The 21,380-nt window shown below is 38.8% G+C and overlaps 1 protein-coding gene across 2 annotated transcripts in view; it reads left to right on the top strand.

Annotated features, from left to right (window-relative positions):
* The window catches only part of GRIK2 (glutamate ionotropic receptor kainate type subunit 2), a 655,273-nt gene that overhangs the window by 283,556 nt on the left and 350,337 nt on the right, over window positions 1-21,380 (top strand). The window lies entirely within an intron of this gene.

Below are 21,380 nucleotides of genomic sequence, written 5' to 3'. Positions count from 1 at the left end.
ATCTCAACCAAACTGTTGTCAAAGGGATAGAGCTATATCTGCACATTCCTGCTTGTCCTCTCATACATTCACTACATAAGGGTGTTGAGACCTAGAGCTAGAGTGTAGAATCCAAATCATGTAATCAGATGTGTAAGAACATCATCTACTAAGATTGGAAGAATCAGATTTGATGGTGTCATGTTCATATTTTTTTCAGTCTCTTTGCCTCCTCTTTCATTGATCTACTTTCTCTTTTTTAATACATTTTATATGGTAGTGGTGGGTATAGGACAGGGCCATATGTGCCAGTGCCAACACAAGTATCACCCTCTTGAACATTCATTTGCATATCAGTTACACTGAATGTCTAGAAAACACAGAAGAACGTGTTGGGATCTACACTGTGTATGGTAGGCTGATTCCTATTGCAGAAAGCCAAAGCAGAATCATTGAATCAATGGGATTTACATAAGTATTGATTCATCATTAAATGAATCTGTTCTAGCTGGAACCATCAACAGAACTTGAATGTAGTCATTAGGTTTTGTTTTAAGCTTAAGCTTTTTTTTTTTTTTTAAAGAAAGCACTCGTCGTTTCTGTAATTTAACATTTGAGTTTCTGCTTTCAGTTTGAAAAAAGAGCCAGGGGCAGGGAGTCAAACTTTTGCTTACTAGATAAAGAGTTGTTGCCAACACTGGGAGCATTCCCATTTGTTTAATATACTGTGCTCATATTGCTCATACATCTCATGTTCTCTTTTTCTCATGATATTGTAAGGCAGTAGGAAGCTCAGTACAGTTCCTTATGTCTGGAAGAAAGACCCATTATTGGTAGTGGTAACACAGTCATTTGTCACTATATAAGATCCTAGAGCTTATGCATTTTCCCTTGGCTTTATCTCCGAGCTATAGAAAGAAATAAAGAAAAAAGGAATTGGATTCGTTTATGAAGTCTCATGGCTCAGTTAACCCCTTTAATTGGTTCCTAGGAGCTATCATCTGAGTCCATCTATTCAGCTCCCCAGTAATGAATGTTTTTGCGTTTTCTCCACAAAGAGGGTGCCAGTGGTGAAAGGGAAGAATTTTCAAGGTTGTTTTATTAGATCTTTCTCTTAGCTATAGAAAGCTTATCTTCTTCACATCTGCTGACAACAGCTCATAGGCTTTGCTCTGCCAAAAATATGAATTGTTCTCTTAACAGTTACTCTATATTCCTATGAATTCTTGGTTACTCTGTAGAGAGGGCTACAGATGAACTTCTACCACAAGCCCTCTTCTGAATTTTAGAATGGAATGGAAACTAGTGTCGTATGGGGGCAGAAGAGGTGCAATATTGGGGGCATAATGGCTGCTTCTCTATATGCACTGTGTCTCATGATATTAGTGGCGATAATATCCGGGTCCGGTAACTTTTTTTCTCTGGCAGGCATCACATACAGACAAGGTGAGTTGCTTCAAGCTAACCACCCTCATGAGGGAACGCCTGCAGTCATGCAACCTGATGCCTTTATTCTGGACATCATGGATACAATAAAATGGGTCAAGTGCTGGCAGAAGAGCCAGTCCTTTGCTTCCTGCCAATTTACACTGCTGAGCCGAGGCTGCCAAGACAGATGGATGGCGCAGTTTTGACTGCATAAGGAGCAGCATTCATAGCGGTCTATAAATAAAACATATTATTATTATTATTATTATTAACATTTTGACTAGTAGTGTATAACCATGCTCTGCTTTGGTCAGGAAAGAAGGAGGAATGTCTGCCAGGCTTCAACAGGTAGTGCCTCTTATGCCAATAGTTTATAAAACTTGTCAGAAAGCCCACCTCCTTTGTGCTTAATTTAATCAACACAAAAGACATGCATAAAGCCACTCAGTGCTTGGAGAAAATATTTTTTTTAAAATAAAGCTACAGTCTGAGTCTCTCTTATCCAAAATGCTTGGGGACAGTAGTCTTTTGGGTTTATTTTGAATGTTGCATATATGTACATCTTGGGAATGGCACCCAGGTCTAAGCACAACATTTGTTTATATTTCATATATACGTTATACACATAGCCAGAAGGTAATTCTATCCAGTATTTTTAAATAATTTTGTACATGAAACAATGTTTGTGTATATTAAATCAATAGAACACACTATCTTAGCTATCCATGTTTTGGAATATTTTAGATTTTTTAATTTTAGATAAGGGAGACTCAACCTGTACCAGAATCCACCAGACAATATGGTCATCAGACAATGTTAGGAGAGTCAGATCAAGGCAGAGCTCTTGTATAATGTTGACAAAGAGTGTGAAACCCAATCAAAGTCTCTGTTGGGTCCCAGGATAAAGTTCAGCTACACCAAAAGGCAGAAGAGTCCAGCGGCAGCCCTCATTCCCTTCCCCTTATGTCTTTCTTTCCACAATGACATGATGGCCACCTTCTACAAGACTTCCTTCTACTGTTATCAACACAACAGTGTCACACACCTTCCCAGAAAGTTGACTTTGGAATGAAGGAGTGAGTACAGCCTGAGCTGCCTAGCAATTCAGGAAGGAAGAGATGGCTGGACAAGTCTTGTTGGCAGTGGCAGCAGCAGGAAAGAAGTGTAAGGTGTACATAAAACCCAGGGGTACTGGATGCCTCCTTTTGTGAGCTTTCAGAAAGTACAACCACTTGTGTATTGGTGAAAGCAAGGATCCATACCCCAAAGCAGAACTTTCCTAAGCTTTGAAGCCACTGCATTCACTGGTTATATGACCACTTCCACAAAAGATAATGGTAGGGCCCAAACAGACAGGCCAAAATAAAGCTACTTCGGGTCACTTTGGAGGTATGCTGTTTAAATGGTGCATGCATCCTAAGAGGCTGGAAGCCATGCCAAAGCCACGCTCCAGGCCTAAGGACTGGATCGCAGCTTTGGTGCAGCTTCTGGCCTCTTAAGATGTGTGTGTCATTTAAACAACATACCTCCAAAGTGACCCAAAGCAGCTTTATTTTGGCCTGTCTATTTTGGCCCATAGTAAAGGCACAGAATTCCACCTTTCTCTTAAGGGGGAACCAGCTGGGAGGTGACTTATATATTATTTACAAAGAGAGGAGTCCACTTCCAGTATTGAAAAAACAGGATTTTTTAAATATTAAATCATATGGGGATGCAGTCTATTTAAAATGGAATTAATACATGGTGAAGCTTTCAGAAGAGGGAAATAATTCATTGATGTGGAGTGGGCTGGACATTCTGGAGTGGTCAAGGGATGCAAAAGCCTTTGCCCACCCCATTCTAGAGGAAGCATAATGTTTTAACATTTTCTACAGGACAATATATATTCCTCAATTTGAAACTAAGGCAGAGGTTTAACCAAGATCTTAGTGGGTTAAGATTATGCAGGGATTCTTATTATAAATAAGTGACCAAAAAAAGCCCTAATACTGGAGCACACAAGAGATGCTGTTAAAGCGCTACAGCTGAGCATTGAAGACTTGATGGGAATTCAACAAATGGCTTGCAACTAGGATTTTAAAGTTAATTTGCCATGGACAAATTACTTAAATGCTCCCCATGTCTCTGATTTTCCCCAACCACTGCAACAGTGTACAAACACTTACTCAGTCTACCTCACAGCATGTCTGAGAGATTAATTGGCCAATATTTTATGATACTTAAAAATCTAAAGCACTGCATCATTATTAATAAGTAAGTCAAACAAATTGTCACACTTCCAGCTGCATTCTAGCTATACAGCTGTAACCAGAAAGAATTTACATATTAAAAAGTGAAACCTATGCACTCAGTAGAAGTGTTTTCTGCAGTGCTAAAAGTGTCTTGCAGAATATAAAGGAGAATGGCAAGATGAGTTTGTGGTGGGGCCTCTACACCTGAGAGATAAAATCAAATATTCATATTTCTTCACCTTGGTAGCAAATGTTTATTTATTTATTTTATTTATATTTCACCTTCTCTCAGTACCGGAACCAAGGTGGTGTACACACCTTAAAAATGCACAATACAATTTAAAAATGTCTCAGTACAAAAGTTAAAAAACAATTAAATGAATTTTTCTTTAAATGACATGTTAAGAACACAAATTAGCAGCATTAAAATGTAAAATGTAAGAAACTCTCCACACCCTCTCCACATTAAAAAAGCTCTGTCTACCTCCACCAAAATGCCTCCTTAAATAAAAGGTATTTTCACCTGCTGGTAGAAAAAGAGCAGGGAGGGGGTAAATAGATGTCCCAAGGACCTCCGTTCTATACAGCCTTCAGGACTTTAGGAATGCCCACAGGCTCTTTCCCAAGTCCCCACCAACCACACTTGCAAAGGTGGTGGGACTGGATGAAAGCCTTTCCCTGCAGATCATTTTGCATATTTTCTCTATAGGTTTTGAGGAATGTAGAATGTATTTTCTAAGTGAAATTGCTCGTTCTGGCATCAAAGGGTATCCATCATGAATGCAATCTATTGCAAGTACAATTTTTCTTTGGATACTATTTATACATAATAAATTTAGCACTTTAGGTTGTGTGCTCTAAATATAAATTATTATTAGAACACACTTCTATTTAATAGGAGCATGTTAAATCAAGAAAGTTGTTTTAATTTCATGTCTCCCAGAAAACTGATTTAACTTAATGATACCAATGTCTGCTTATTTGGAACAGTATTAGCAAAAAATCTGTCTAATGGGTGTGCATTTAGCTACTGCCAATTAGTTAAATGTCACTTAGCCAGGTATTAATAGGTATAACATTTGGCTTCTGGACACACAGAAAGATACCAATCCTATTATAAACAATCCAGTAGTCTTGCACAAGAAAGGACAACGTTAATGGGGAAATGCCAATTTTCATTTTCAACATTTGACCTCCTTGGATAATATTGTACTTCCTAAATGTTAGGCAATAAACTTGATGACCTAGTTCAAAGAAAAGATTATAGCTTTATCCTTTCCCTCTGTTATTGAAACCCTTTCCTGTATTATTAACTATCCTGTGATGAAAACAGTTTTAGTCTTTGTAGCTGACCAAAAGAACTAGACCAGGGAGCTGTGTCCCTGTTGGTTTTGCTGGACTGCTCAGTAGCTTTTGATATCATTGGCCATGGTAACCTTCAGCATTGCCTCTCTGGGATGGGACTTGGGGGCACTGCTTTAAAATGATTCTTGTCCTATTTGGAGGGGTTGACTCAGAAGATAGTGCTAGAGCATTCTTGTTTAACACCCTGACTGTTAACCTGCAAGGTCCCTCCAAATTCAGTTTTGTCCCCCATGCTATTTAATATATACACAAAACAACTGGAAGGGAGTATTCAAAGTTTTGATACCACCAATATGCTGTTGGTGCCCAGCTGATCGTTCTTTTCCATTCTAACTCCAAGAATGTTATTTCCTACTCAACTAGTGTCTTCTGGCAGTGGAATACATTTTGTGAATTGGATGAGTTCAAACAAATTGCAACTTAGTCTATACAAAATAGAGATGCTCCTGGTCAGTCAGAAGTCAGGTCAGAGATGCAGGATGAGGCACCCCCTAAATCCCATCTCCATAGTTGGGACATTCTTGATTTAGAGCTCAGCCAGGATGTCCAAGTTTCAGCAGTGGCCAAGAAAGTTTAAAACTAGTGTTCCAGCTGTGCCCATTCTGGGATATGTCAAATCTGTTTATGGTGGCACATGCTTTGGTTACCTCCCATTTGAATTACTATGTAGCATTCTACATTGGGGTGCCTTTGGAAACTGATCAGGAACTTCAATGGATCCAAAATGCCTACCTGCCTACATGCCTTGGGTTCAGTCTATCTGAAAGACTGTATCTTCTGATACAAATTTGCCTGAATTTAAAGATCTTATGTGGAGGACTTTCTTTGAATCTCAACACCATGATGTGCATGTTTGATGTATGGATGGAAATATTTGATTTTCTCACTTCCTGACAGATGTAAAATAAAAGGCATTGGTATTTCTTCCTGCAGTGCCAAAACATTCCAGATTTTTTTTCTCTCCAAGGATGGAAAACTCACAGCAATGCACATTTTCAAGAAACTCATGTAGTTTTAATCACAACTGCACAGAAGAACAACTGTGCAGGTGTAGGTTTTCCTTTGGGCATGGCATTTATTTATTTATTTATTTATTTTGAGACAGAGGGACAGGGCAGCACAGGACTGGGTGGATTACATACCTGGAATTAATAAACAAAGGCGGTTTTTGGGTGGTGGTAATCTTTCTTGATACAAAGGCCAAGTCATGCAGAAAAAAAATCACGATCAATCCCCTTTCTTCCTCCCCTCTAAGCAACCCCCATACAATGGTCTATCTGGGCTCTGAGTTTGCACTCCCCTTCTTTCTTGACCTCTCTGTCTACTCCAATTCCTTGCTTCCTTGTCATCCTTGCTAATTTGCTTCACTCCACCAAGGATGCTCCTCTCCTGCTGCCTCCTGTTCTTTCTTGGGTGCTAACCCAGAATTGGAATAGACAGGCAGGTCAAGGAAGAAGGGAAGTGCCATTCAGATGTTGAAACATTCAGGCACTTATAAAAATTGTGCTGTTTTAGTTAGTATAGGTGAGTAACCTTGCCTTTGATTGCTGTGCTGTGTAGCTTTTAAAGCTGTGTAGCGTTGACAAAGTTGTACCATTTTGCTGTGCTGAGGATAACAACAACAAAAACTTCCTGCATGTTGAAAAAACTTTTATTTTCTGTCAGTGTTTCCCAGGTGGTCAGTAATATCAAATTTCAACCACATTTGGAATATTATTGAATACCTATTCTCTATCCCTAGAAAGACATATAGAATACTTATTCTCTATCCCTGTTCCCAAGCTGTGAAACAGACAACCACGGGAGGGTGGGGTTTTTTTTGGAGGAGAAGGGGAGAGAAAGGCAGGACAATTATTAAAATAATGAAATAATTAAATAAATAGGGACCCCTTGCTCCTAAAGGAAACTATGGGCTTGTGCAGGAAGTCCATTTATGCTGCAGTGTGCAAGAGGCTCTCCCTCTACTTGGTGCTGTTGGGTTGCTGCCTAGTCAGTATTATTTATTTGTTCTATGCACCTTTTGAACAAATTACCATTAGTTGTTGCATTTCACCAGAACACAGTCATGACTTCATATGTTGAATGCACATTGGCCCTCAGTATATGTGAGGAGGGGTGTTTTTATTATTGTTGTTATTATTATGTAATAAATAAGTGGAATATCATACAAAAGCAATTAAAAAAGATAAGAAGAAAATGTCAGAAATGCTTTTACTTTTTTTTTGTAAAAATAGTCATTTATTAATGACTAAGCCAAAGGGAATGACATCTTTAAAGCAAAACTCATACAAGACAGATTTGCATGTGATATCAATATACAGTAAGCAAAGGTTCACACTTTTTTACAGTATTATAACCAATACAATATACTAAATTAATTGGCATCTTGCTGTAAGATTGGCTCATTGTTGGCTTTCTGTTTTGCAGCTCTGGCAAATGAGAGTACACATCCAGCCATACTTGGGGTTTCCTTTTTTTAAAGGAGCATCCTTTTGGCTCTATATTACCCAGTATATATCAGGTATAGGAAATAATTCTCAGCAGTGTGTTCAGAAATCAATGCTATTTATAATTATGTCTTTTAATATATATATATATATATATATATATATATATACTTACCTGCAAAAGAAACCCATACATATATTCCTGTTCTTTTAAGCTCATCATGGCATCTATCAAATCCTTGCATTTTTGCTTGTGCTCTACATTTCTGTTACGATTAGCTCTCAGGTGCCAAGGTATTTATTATATCTTCTTATGGAAAAGAGTTGGACTGGAAAACAGGATTAGAAACACATAGAATGAAAAAAAGCAAAAGCAAAAAGGAATGGTAAAGTAGATAAAGAAAATAAGAGAAAAACTAGATGCTTAAGTTCAGCAAAACAGCCTCTATCATGCAGTTTAGCCAGCTAGGAAGTATACAATATAACCCAAATTTTGTAAAGTTCTATTGACCTTCTAATTCAGCATTATCAACCAGCAAAATGCCTTCCTGCACCAGATATATTCAGCTACAAATGTGAACATTAAAGCATAGCATTAATATTTAGAGCAGGGGAGAAAAATCCTATTCATTTCAGTGTAAGATGAAAGTAGATAACTATATCAGATGATAGGCAAAAGCAATTAGCAAGGAAAACTTTATGTTAATGAAGCCCCAGAACTTGGTAGGTCATCTTAATTATGCATACTTAGCTGTGACTTGAGGCACGTACTTGGAAGATTAGTTTGAGACCAAATAGAACTATTAAGCCATATGCTTATATTCTTGCTAGTGCCTATAGTCTTGGTTTAAATTTATGTATTTCTATATATTCAAAGCTCAATAGCTTATTTTTATTCAATCTGTCATTGAGGATATGAGTTTTTCTAAATATAGTTTTAATAGATTGTTTCATTTTAAGTTGATTTCTTCGAAATTATATGGTGATTCTAATCCTGCTAATAATATATAAAATAATACTCTTTCTTTACTGGGCTGAAGAATTAATCTAGAACTACTATGAAGACTTCTTAAGAAGTCAATTCCAATATATTAACCTTCCAGAAGCATTTGACCCATAAAGCCTTACATAGTTACTGTCAAGTTTCAGCAGACCTGTGCTAAGTACATGGATAACAAATGGCAGTGATATTCATGTTGTTGAAACAATTTATCTGTATCCCTTTATTACCAAAATAGCAATAGCAAAAAGCATATGAAAATGCATTTTTCATCTAGGGAACATGTTTCAATAGTGAGTGGGGCTAGGAATATAAGGTTGGGTTAAGGACAGACTAGACAGGGGCAATGGAAAGCTGTGTTCAGTTGTAATTCCTTACACTATGGATAGGTTTCTAGCATGCATTCAAAGTATACCTAATTCTCTTTGGCCTGTTACAGACTGCCAAAATAAAGCTACTTTGGGTCTCTTTGGAGGTATGCTATTTAAATGATGCATGGGTCCTAAGAGTCTGGAGGTCGCACCAAAGCCACACTCCATTCCTAAGCACCGGAGTGCAGCTTTGGTGCAGCTTCCGGATTCTTAGGATGCATGCATCATTTAAATAGCATACCTCCAAAGAGACCCAAAGCAGCTTTATTTTGGCAGTCTGTAACAGGCCATAGTGTCTATTCAAGAGTAAACCTGTGTGCAACCCCTTTCCTGTCTTATGACACAGGTCAGTTTTATACAAGGTATTTAAAGCTCAAATACCTAGAAACATCTTCATATCACTCATCACTGGTCAGAGATAACAGCAGAAGAAAGGGCCTGATGGTGAACTCCCACATTCAGCCCATGGAGCAGAGGTGCACCATTCCTAGGTGTACCGTTACTGATGTAGCAGTAGCTCTGTTCATCTCAGACTGTTCTTGTGTTTTTCAGATTGTAGCAATGGCTCCATATCCTGGGATCAAGGCTTTTTCACCTGGCTTTGATAAAAATGCATAGAATGGAGCACACAGTTCTACCACCTCCATCCTTTTGCTCACCAGGAAAATATCAAGTCTGAACAGGATACGCTCTAGTTTTTGTAAAGAGTTTCCCCATGAGCAAGGGTGATTGAAAATTGGGGCTCTTGTTTCCACGGGGATTCTTCATCCAACGCTATTCATACTTGTTACATGATGAAAGTGGCAATGTAAGAGGAGAAATGAGAGGCCCTTGTTATCTGTGGGTTGAAATCAAGTTAAGAAACACCAGAACAAAGTATTTAATATCCAAACAAGTGTTGTGATTGTTCAAAAAGAAACAGAAGAAATGAAGTGGGACCTGAATAATATTTTATATATGATTGGAACCTCTCCTTATATGATTTCATATCTACCTACATGTGCAAACCAGTCACTTTTTCACCAGCCATCCATTCCTCAAAACCATTGATACATTTGGGTGGGTGGATGCAACACATGAACCAACAAGAGTAGAAGAGCATCTAGAGGAGAATGGACCAAGGAAGAGGTTGCCAATAGTCTCAAAAATTTGATCAGGAGGGCTTTAAACTGAGTTATATGGGGGAGGGAGACTGTATTTTGGAAGGCAGGAATTCACCAAGGGCTGGAGATACGGTGGGCCCTTATCTTACGTGGGGTATCTGTTCCTCCCGCATAAGGCAAAAAGGGTGTATGCTTGAACCCCATTGAATATAATGGGGCTCATGCTAATGGCGCAGCACAATGTGTGTGCCATGGACACATGCACCATTCATTTTTTTGTTGTTGTTGTTGTTGCATGGCTTCAGCGTAAGCTGAAAGCCATGTATAGTGCGCCTGTGTATGATGTGGGTGCACTGTAATAGTCAAACTGTTAGAGAGGGAACAAGCCAAATAGTGCAAGGTTCTAACAACGAAAGGCAAAAAACCTTACACAGGCAGCAAGTGGGAAGGACTCATGGTCTAAGATGTCTCTACACTAATACACAGAGCATGGGAAATAAACAGGATGAACTTGAACTCCTAGCACAACAAAGCAAATATGATATAATAGGTATCACTGAAACCTGGTGGGATGAATCTTATGATTGGCTTGTTCTATGTAATAATAGAGGAACATAACCTTTTAAAGAGAAATAGACCAAACAAAAAAGGAGGATGAATAGCATTATATGTCAGGTATGTTTACATCTGTGAAGAGATCCAGAACAGTGATCCTGGAAGCCAGGTGGAGAGAATCTGGATAAAAATGAAAGGGGAGGGAAAGAACAGGGATGTTATTGTGGACGTCTACTACAGATCCCAAGTCAGACAGAGGAATTGGATGATGCCTTTCTAGAACAGATGACCACATACTCAGAAAGGAGAGATGTAGTAGTGATGGGTGACTTCAACTATCCTGATATTGGCTGGAAGTCAAACTCAGCCAAAACTTCAAGGCCTAGCAAATTCCTCACTTGTCCTGAAGACAATTTCATTGTCCAAAAGGTGAAAGAAGCAACAAGGGGGTCAGCTGTTTTAGATCTGATCTTAAATGACAGGGATGACCTAGTTAATGGGGTGCAAGTGGTGGGATCATTAGGTGGAAGTGATCATGTTCTCCTGGAGTGTGTTATACAGTGGAAAGGTGAAGCCAGGCATAGTCAGACACACATTCTAGACTTTAGGAGACATGATTTCAGTAAAGGTAGGGAATTACTGGGGGTGATCCCATGGTCAGGAATACTAAAAGATAAGGGAGTTCAAGATGGATGGGAGCTGCTCAAAAGGGAGATACTGAAGGCACAATTTCAAATTTTTCCAATGAGGAGGAAAAATGGGAGGTGTCTCAAGAAACCAGGTTGGATGACTAAGGAACTTTCAACTGATCTAAGTTTTAAATGGGAAACGTATAAGAAATGGAAAAAGGGGGAAATCACCAAAGAAGAATTTAAACAAATAGCGAGCATGTGTAGGGGTAAAGTCAGAAAAGCTAAAGCACAGAATGAGCTCAGGCTTGCTAGAGAGGTTAAGAACAATAAAAAGGGCTGTTTTGGGTATGTTCGCAGAAGAAAAAAAAGGAAATGGTAGGGCCACTGTGTGGAGATAATGGCAAAATGCTAACAGAGGACAGAGAAAAGGCAGAATTACTTAACACCTTCTTTGCCTCAGTCTTTGCTCAAAAGGAAAAGGATGCTCAACCTGAAGAAAATGGAGCAGAGGACACAATAGGGTAAATGCAGCACATGATAAGTAAAGAGGTAGTACAGGAATACCTGGCTAATTTGAATGAATTTAAGTCTCCAGGACCAGATAAAATACACCCAAGGGTATTAAAGAACAGGCAAATATAATCTCAGAGCCATTGAGATTAGACTGGAGGAGGGCAAAGTTTGTCCCCATTTTCAAAAAGGGGAAAAAAGCGGATCCCAGCAATTATCGTCCAGTTAGTCTGACATCACTAGCAGGAAAGATTCTAGAGCAGATCATTAATAGAGAGTCTGTAAACATTTAGAAGGGAATGCCATAATCACAAAAAGGCAACATGAGTTTCTGAAAAACAAGTCATGCCAGGCTAATCATCTCTCTCTCTTTCTCTCTCCAGTTTGGTAGATGAAGGGAATGTTGTGGATATTGCATATCTTGATTTCTGTAAGGCCTTTGACAAGGCCCCCCATGATATTCTTGCAAACAAATAATAAAATGTGGGTTAGACAATGCAACTGTTAAATGTGTTTGTAATTGGTTGACTAGCTGAGTACAAAGGCTCACCAATGGCTCCTCTTCATCCAGGAGAGAAGTGATCAGTGGGGTGCCACACGTTTCTGTCCTGGGCCCAGTGCTTATCAATGACTTAGATGAAATAGGGGTCATGCTTCTCAAGTTTGCAGATGACACTAAATTAGGAGGAATGGCTAATACCCCAGAGGACAGGATCAAAATTATCTTAATAGATAAGAAAGCTGGGCCAAAGCTAACAAAATGAATTTCAACACAGAGAAATTGAAAGTACTGCACTTAGGGCAAAAATAAAATAAAAATGAAATGCATAGATATAGGTTGGGGGACATCTGGTTTAATGAGACTACATGTAAAAGGGATAGGCCTGTTACAGACTGCCAAAATAAAGCTGCTTCGGGTCTCTTTGGAGGTATGCTATTTAAATGATGCATGGGTCCTAAGAGTCCGGAGGTCGCGCCAAAGCCACACTCCATTCCTAAGCACTGGGGTGCAGCTTTGGTACAGCTTCCGGATTCTTAGGATGCATGCATCATTTAAACAGCATACCTCCAAAGAGACCCAAAGCAGCTTTATTTTGGCAGTCTGTAACAGGCCTAGGAGTCCTTATAGAGTTAACAGTGTGATGTGGCAACTCAAAAGGCCAGTGCTATTCTAGGTTGCATCAATAGAAGTAATATCTAGATCAAGGGAAGTAATAGTATCACTCTATTCTGTTTTGGTCAGGCCTCATCTAGAATAGCAATAGCAAGTACATTTCTATACTGCTTATCAGTGCACTTAAGCACTCGCCAAGTAGTTTACAAAGTGTGAGCTAATTGTCCTAAACAATCTGGGTACTCATTTTAGTGATCTTGGGAGGATGCAAGCCTGAGTCGAGCTTGAGCTTCCTTGGCTGGAATTGAACTCACAACCTTATGGTTTGTGTATGAGTGGCTGCAGTACAGGCATTTAACCACTGCACTACCAGGGCACCACAATTCAAAAAGTATGTTGAGAAACAAGCGTGTCCAAAGGAAGACAACCACAATGTTGAAGGGTCTAGAAACCATGAGGAAAGACTTAGGGAGCTTGGTATGTTTAATCTTGAGAAGAGATGGTTAAGAGCCTTGTTTAAATATTTGAAGGGATGTCATATTGAGAATGGAGCAAGCTTGTTTTCTGCTGCTCCAGAGAAAAGGACCTGGAACAATGGATGCAAGCTGCAGGATAAGAGATTCCATCTCAACATTAGGAGGAACATCGTGACACTAAGAGCTGTTAGACAGTGGAACAAACTTCCTTGGAGTGTAGTGTAGTCTCCTTCCTTGGAGGTCTTTAATCAGAGGCTGGATGGCCATTGGTCAGGAATGCTTTGATTGTGAGTTCCTGCATGGCAGGGAGTTGGACTGGAATGCCTTTGTGGTCCCTTCCAACTCTATGATTCTATGAGTCCATGATAGGGCAGGTCTGTATTCTTGAGAACTTGGAGGGACAGTCAACGTAGAGAATACTGGGCTTGGAGGACAAGTAGTCTTCTATATAGATTCTCTGTGTTAGCAATAGCCTTATCTAACATTATATTTTGATTCTGTTTTCATGCCTGGCAGGGGGTTGGACTGGATGACCCTTATGGTCTGTTCTAGCTCTATGATTCTATTACCCTACTTCAGTCCTCTGGAGGGCATTATTTATTCAGTTGAAAGTTGTGTGGCACTGAAAAGTGTGTCTTCTAACTGCACCTTAAGAGAAATGAATGGCAGGGAGATAGCTAGTATTGCCCATTGGCATCTGCTGCCCAGGCGCTTATGGCACTCTACCTAATAATAGGGCCAGGCCCACCTTATATTTAAAGTTCCAGGATACTGTACCAGTTTTGATTTCTAAAAATAACCATGTACAACAATGAAAGATAAAACATAGAAATGAAAATCAAAACAGGTTTAATCAAGATTCTGCTGCAGTTTTTTTATTTAATAAAATTTGGCACGGTTGTGCTTAGAATTAAAAAGCAAACAAATAACTCTGCTGCATTTTGACAACTTCTCTAATACAAGATAATTTCCTGCTGCTTCCCTTGCTGCTGTCTTTGGTGCTATACAGACTGGCCTATAGTGCGCCCTCGTCATGTGCTAGGGGTTGGCTGAGGGCGCACTGCCCATACGTGCCTCACCCCTAGCATGGGATGAGAGTGCCAAAATGGCGGCACCGTGTACACATGGGCACCGCCATTTTGATGCGACGGATGCTTAGCATCCACACGTCCTGACGTCACAATCATGCCACAAGAAGAACCCGCTTTTTGTGGGTTCTTTTTGCTGCACAAGGGAGCCATGCGGTTTGTCTGCTGCGGCTCCCTCGTGCAGCAAAACAAGGCACTGGCAGACCGCCCTTTTTGGGCGGTCTGTATCCCGTTTGTTACCTTTTGGGCATAGCTGTGGCAGGAGTTGGCAGGACTCCCCCTAGGGAAGGAGGATTTCAAATGAGAAACTGCAAAGTTATATATAATTGTGTATATGTACAGTATGTATTGCAGTATAATACTCTCATGCATTTTCCTTGCATATATTGTCATGCTTAATACTTCAGCTATATTTGATTGTGGATTAAGGTTCTAGAGGAGCCTCATTTTATTTGTTTCATATCTATTTAGATCAAATAATCTTTGCATTTCTTGAAACTGAAAGGTCCACCTTTTATTCTGGAATTATATACATTCTAGTAGTGTCAGAGAATGGGTTTGGCATTTTTAAACTATATGAATGCCTCTGTTGTTTCACAGTGATGTCAGGCCATGCGAAGAGTAGGAGCTGCACATTTCACTTTATATCTTGAGATCTACAAGGGGTAGAGATTATTGTGTTTTATGTATATGAAAGAAATCAAAGATTTTCAACTCACTCTCTTTCTCTCTCTCTCTGTGTATGTACCTCCTTGCTTCCCCCCTCAGTCCCTAATATCTTTATGGTGTATTTTGAGAAATATTTAAATATTCAATAAAATGTAAGATTGGATTCCACCTTGTCCTATTGTTACATCCCCTACAATGATTTCATCATCTTACTGTGATGGACAGCAGATATTAGTCTATTATAGCCCTGGGGATGTTGGGGAAGAGCTGGAAGTTTATATGTCAGTTTATGTTGGAGATTCAGCAGTTATTGGAGGAAGAACAGGAGAAAGGAGGAGGCTGGATTTCAGAGAGAGTGAGGTACAGATATACATTGTAAAGCTAATAGAAAACTGTGATGTCAGTATGCGTTTTTGTTCATTATTACCGGTTGTATCTACTTTTTCACTTGTGCTTGCCTTTGATACAAATATTATCTTTTTTCCCTTTTTGTTTTAAAAATATATTCTTCCTTCTCTTCTCCTGCCTGAACTGATTTTTTCAGGGGACATTTTAGATCTCAGGACCACACCATCAGAGATCCAGACAATAAACACACCTGTCCATTTCAGGAACCACCTTAGCTCAATACAGTGAAATCAGGGAAAGGGTTTTTGAGAAAGTATGAAGGTGTTTGACAGGAGCAAATAATGAAAAGTAGCTAAGTAACATGGTTGCTGGTTCAGTCACATTTATGCATTTGTGGATGGTGGTCTGTCACATTTATGTATTACATATTCAACCTGACTGATTAGCGACTAGGATATATGTCAGAGATGCTCAACACTATATTAATAAAAATATCTTATACAGTACACACACACACAAAAGGCACTGGAGTTTGTATTGAATAGATAGTAGGCCTTTGAGACCTCCACCCCCCAATTATGTTGGAAGGTAAATATATAAAACCTATCTAAAGATTTCAAGATCTCATCAGATACAGCTGGCTTTCTCTTGCAGTTTTCATACTTGAGTTTTCACCAGCAGTGCTTTAGAAATCAATGAATGAAAATCTGTTAGTGTAGCAACTGTGTTGGCAAACAGTGGACACTGTGCGCTGTAGAGGCTGGCAGGCAGTCTTGAATACTAAAGACTGCTCAGCTGAGGAAGTGTATCTTGAGGCTTTTGTCTCCTCCTCCTTCCTGCCTCCCTGCACTTATAGGAAGCTTTAATTTCCAGATGGCCTCCACTGGGGAAGGACGAACGGATCACTTGTACCTTTTTTGAAAGTCTGTATTTGCCTCAGATTCCAATATCTCACATACCAAAACAACAACAAAAGCCCAAAAAAGTCGATAATATCTTCTCATACCCTGTGGACTGTGAGATCTTACCTGTAAGTCCAAGTGTCAATCTTTGGTGTAAATCCACACATAACCTCCTGTGAATGCCAAGGGGCAGACCTCTGAAGTACAAGACAAGGCAAGATGAAAGTGTTTAAGCATGTACAACAAAGTGCCTTTACTCTTGTCACTCAGCAATAAGAGTAAAGGTCCACTTTTTTTGCAGTTAGGAAAATGGGAAATCCAAGTTGAAGGAAATAGCTTTCAAACAAGCTCCCCACTCTTTCATGTTTGGTTTTATGAGATCTTTAAAAAGTGTGCATGTTCGTGCGTTATACTTGCTTCTCTTCTTTCATTTTTTTTTAAAATGTTTTCAAACCATTTTAATTCAGTGCTTGGTTTTAAGATGATAGCTTATTTAGATGTTTTTAAATTGCTGTTTTATGATATGGCATTAGATTTTGGCTATGTTTTGTTTTAATTCCTGTTGTAAACCACCTTGCACCTGAAGAGGAAGAAAAGCAGGATTTAAAATACATAAATAAATAAATAAAAAGAGGAAAAGAGGGGGAGGGGAGGGATGTAGCAGCACCTTTAAGAGTAATTTTTTTAAAAAAAAATTATGTCTGCATACAATTTTGTGGATGTAAACCCATTTCTTGGGGTGCACTATAGAGTGCCCTCTCTTCAGCCAAACCCTTTAAGCCTTGGAGAGATGAGATCAGGGGCAAAGATTATGCCTTCTCTCCATGATTCTTAACAGCATCAAAAAATTAATACTTTTGTCAATGCTGCCCAATCTAAAGAAATCCTTTTCCATCTCTGTCTTCTGTATATGGAACCGAGGCACTTGTGCCATTTCGTCTTTATGTCAGGCAGCAAAATATCTTGGACAGAATATAGCAGAAGAGGAAACAAAGGGAACAGATGGAAGGAGATGGTACTAACAAAACAATGCAATAACAGATGTGATTGCATTGTGCATGGGCAGATTCCCCACTTCCTCTGACATACTGATCTGATGGAGGTTCATTCACAGCATATTCATGTGGAGATGAGAAGATGTTAAGAGTTTGTCTTCTTTTGCCCGGAATACTATCCAGAAAACTTGAATTTGTCAGGTTTGTTTTTAATTGCCTCACTTGTTACATTTAATCTCTAGAAAGGAATATTGGGACTGAATTTTGACTGAAGTCCCATTCTGCTTCATTTTGCTCTGGAACAAGAATACTTGTAATTATTTTTCTATTTCTTTTTCAAATACATTTGATTTAGATGTAACTTCTATTATAAACTATTTTTTTAAAAGAGAGAGGGAATGTATTCACTTTCAAGAACTGCTCATGTAGAATCCATCATGAAAATCCTTTCCATTCTTTCTATATTCTGAAACGATAACAATTCTTTCCCTCTATCCTCTTGGTGCATGTACAGTCAGCCCTCTTTATCCATGGATGTTTTATCCATGGATTCAACCATCCATGGCTTGAAAATATTCCAAGGAGCTATAAATTCCAAATAGCAAACCTTTATTTTGCCCTTTTATATAAGGGACCCCATTTTGCTATGTCATTGTATTTAATGGGACTTGAGCATCCACGGATTTTGTTATCCACTGGAACCAAACCCCAGCAGATAATAAGGCCTCACTGTATTTGTACATTCACCCAATCAGCACATAGAAATGTGAAAGTACATTAGTACATTCTTTATTATGGTCAAAGACCAGCATCAAGAAATGTGAAAGGAAATCAGAGACTGTGAGGCTCCCCCATATCTACACACAGCAGGTTTTTCTACTTTTGCCTGCCCATAATTCCTTACAACACACTGGGATGCTGACCACGCACATGCTTTGCATTTCTTTTGTTGAGAGAAGAGCCAATGTGTGTGCGGGCAACCTTTGTTTTTTCCTATTAGAGTGCATCACATAGAAGAAATAATTATATATAATAGGAGAAGTACATGTCTATCTCATGGAGGGGCTGGATCTGGAAGTCAATGAAAATCCACACCCCTTGATTCCATATGACCTATGGGAGTGGACACATAGCCTGGTATGTGTAGCACGAACCCCATCTATATCTTAGACTATCTACAAGACACAAACTAATACAAGTTACAAACACTACTGGAGCTAAGGAGGTCTTTTTTGTATAATTTTCATCATCATAGTAGGCATGACTGCAAACACCAATTCCTGGGGAACATGAATGATGGTTTGATTGTCATTATATCTTGCTTATGACCTCCCATGGTCATCTAGTTGGTCCATGTGGAAAGAGGCTGCTAAACTGGCTCAGCATTTGGCCCAATCCAGTAGGATAGTTCTTTTACTCATAAACAGATAATATTTGCATATAATAATAACATTTTGAAAAATTAGGCTCCTTCTGAAACTGTTGCAGAGAGAGATTCAATATGATCTTGTTGAACTTTCATATAGACAGAAAGAACATGATCCAGCAAAATCCCCCTGATTTCAGAAGAAAAAAGTGAAAATCAATGAACATAAAAACGTTTAATTTGAGCAGACTCAATATGAAGAATTCAAAATCATTTTTGTTGATGATCGAAGGAACGGCAGTATATAAATAAAGCCTCATTCATTCATTCATTCATTCATTCAACAAAATGTAACTTTATATCACTTTGTTCTTTTGGCACACCCACCCAGATTGTTTTAGTGAAGCAAAGTGTCCCAACTATCTGACTTTCTTCTTTGTTTCTGTCGGTTATAGCTGGAGTGTCTGGAGCCTGTATTGATTTACATGTGAGATCAAGAGAAAAAGTCATTCAATAAAGCAGTAGGAAGTAAAGAAGTATCAGGAGAGAATTTGAGTTGTCAGAATTCCAAACATCAGGTTTATTAGACTTCTGCTTGTACCTAATAGCTCATCTGGGGATGCTACTCAGTAACAACTGCTCAGTTTATTCTGCAATGAGATTCAGTAAAGGCATCTTCTAGGTAAGGTAGTTACTAGTGGAAAAGCATCATATCTGTAAGTAGGGACAGTTTCCTGCTGCTTCTGTTGTGCTACCTCCTGCAAGCCTGTATAACATTTAGCAAAACTGCTTAGACATCAAGCTATGTGGCATTTATCTCTATCCCCATGGAATCACAAAAATGTAGTGCCTCATTGCCTGTTTTGTATTCTGTGCACCACATTAATTCTTAAAAAGTTGCTCACAGATCTGTTAAACCACTCATTGAAAAAGATTGCAACATAGTCTATAGAGAACTGTTTGGACCACAAACCTACAAAAAATTGTAGAAGTATGATTATCTTGCTGCTTGTATAACTTTGGATAAAGACACATTTCTGATATTATTTTTATTTTCACTTTTGTTACTTCTTATTTTAAAACATTTCCTGTTCAGTGATATAAAAATTATCAATTTCTTCCCCTTTTCTGGTTGTTAAAAAAATCTGCTCTGAAAAACAGGAGATCGAAGAGAGCTTCCCTGTTGCATTAATCCCTTCCCATTTGAAAATTCTACCTGCAGTTTTTCACATTTGGTCATTTATACATGCAACTCATCTGCTGAAGACTCAAACATCAAGTAATGATTAACATGTTTGTTGTGAACCAGTCCAGTGTTTGCAGACTGTGTGCTTACTAGAGATATAATTATTCACATAAATTCTTCTCTAAGAAAACAAGAAGTAATTTTAGCAAGTTTCTTCCCATTATAAAAAAATGCACAGCTTTCAAAGACTATTCACATTTTGAAATTCATTCTGCAAAAATTCCACACATGAGCTTTCTTTGTGCATTCTGCACAGAAAATAACACTTTGTGCACAAAACATGCGAAATTATTCTGTGTAAAATCTGCACATGGTATTTTTGCACAGAAAGCAGACTGTTCTGTGCAAAAAGCATGTTCTGTGCAGAAAATAATATGGAAAAGATTCCTCTCAGTCCAGAATCCTCCTAGTCAGAGTTTCGTGACACCCAAGAAACATGTTTTTAGCCATTTCTGAAATAGTTTTGATAGTCTTTCAACCCCTAGTGATAATTTCCTCATTAAAATAAATGTTGAGATGACTAGACTTTCCCCACTCTACTTAAAGTCACTATGGGGCGAAACAGACTGGCATAAAAAGCCAGCTTGAGGGTGTGGTGTACAGATGACTCATGCTCCCAAGATGCCTGGAAGCCATCTTCAAGCCGCCTGGCTGCCCAGATGTGGGCTGGCTTCTGCACACTCCGCCAGCGCGGTGTTTACATGTCACATGCTGCCAGAGTGGCTTAAAGCCACCCATGGTTTGTGGTGGGCAGGAAAAGCCACCTTTTTGCTGGCCCAAAAAGTAGCGGGTCTTTGATGCTACTTTTTCAGCTGGCTTTAAGGCAGATTGTGGCTACAATGTGCAATTCTCATTTTCCCAATCCGCTTACGGAAGGGGCAGCCTGTTTTGCCCCTAAGTTGCCTTTTTGTTTTCTTTTTATCTCTGGAATATAGCTTATGGTTGTTCCTTTCCTTCTCATGTGAAACATTATACAGCTTAAGTTCTCATACATATGATTCACATAGCTATTTGGCTGCACATGATGTTGCATGTTACAGTTGTATCCTTGTTTCTATGAAAATTTTGAGTTAGTTGTCTTGTTGCATTAATGGCAACAATTCATCATCCACTATCAAGTAGTAGGGTGCTTTATACTAATGTTACTGATTCAATTGTGCTGCAATGAGCTATGCAGATGGTCCTTTTGTGCTTTTTTCTCTGTGTATTAACTGTGCCTGTAGCTAACACTCTGTATAAATCTGTGCTGTGTATTATCACAATCATTATTATAAAAGCTACATATTTCAATCTTCTCTGGCATAGGCAGAAAATGGAATATTTCAATAAATTTGGGGGGTTTGTACCTAGCCAATTCATTAATTATATGCAGTGGTACTGGACCACCAGAAAACAGCTCTGGTGGAAGGTATCTTTGATATTCATATTTTAATGAATGCACCGTGGTGGTGTTGGGTTTTTTCCCAAATGGAAGTGTTATACTTTTTAAAAGGTTCATGGTACTTATTGAGAGGCACAAAAAAGTTTGATTTATAAATCTCAGCTTGGGTTTGGG

This window comes from Sceloporus occidentalis, unplaced genomic scaffold (assembly GCF_023333645.1).
Source record: "Sceloporus occidentalis isolate IW3139 unplaced genomic scaffold, rSceOcc1.0.p SCAF_6, whole genome shotgun sequence".
NCBI lineage: Eukaryota > Metazoa > Chordata > Lepidosauria > Squamata > Phrynosomatidae > Sceloporus > Sceloporus occidentalis.
The sequence above is the reverse complement of the archived record's forward strand: the minus strand, read 5'-3'. Positions and strand labels throughout refer to the sequence as shown.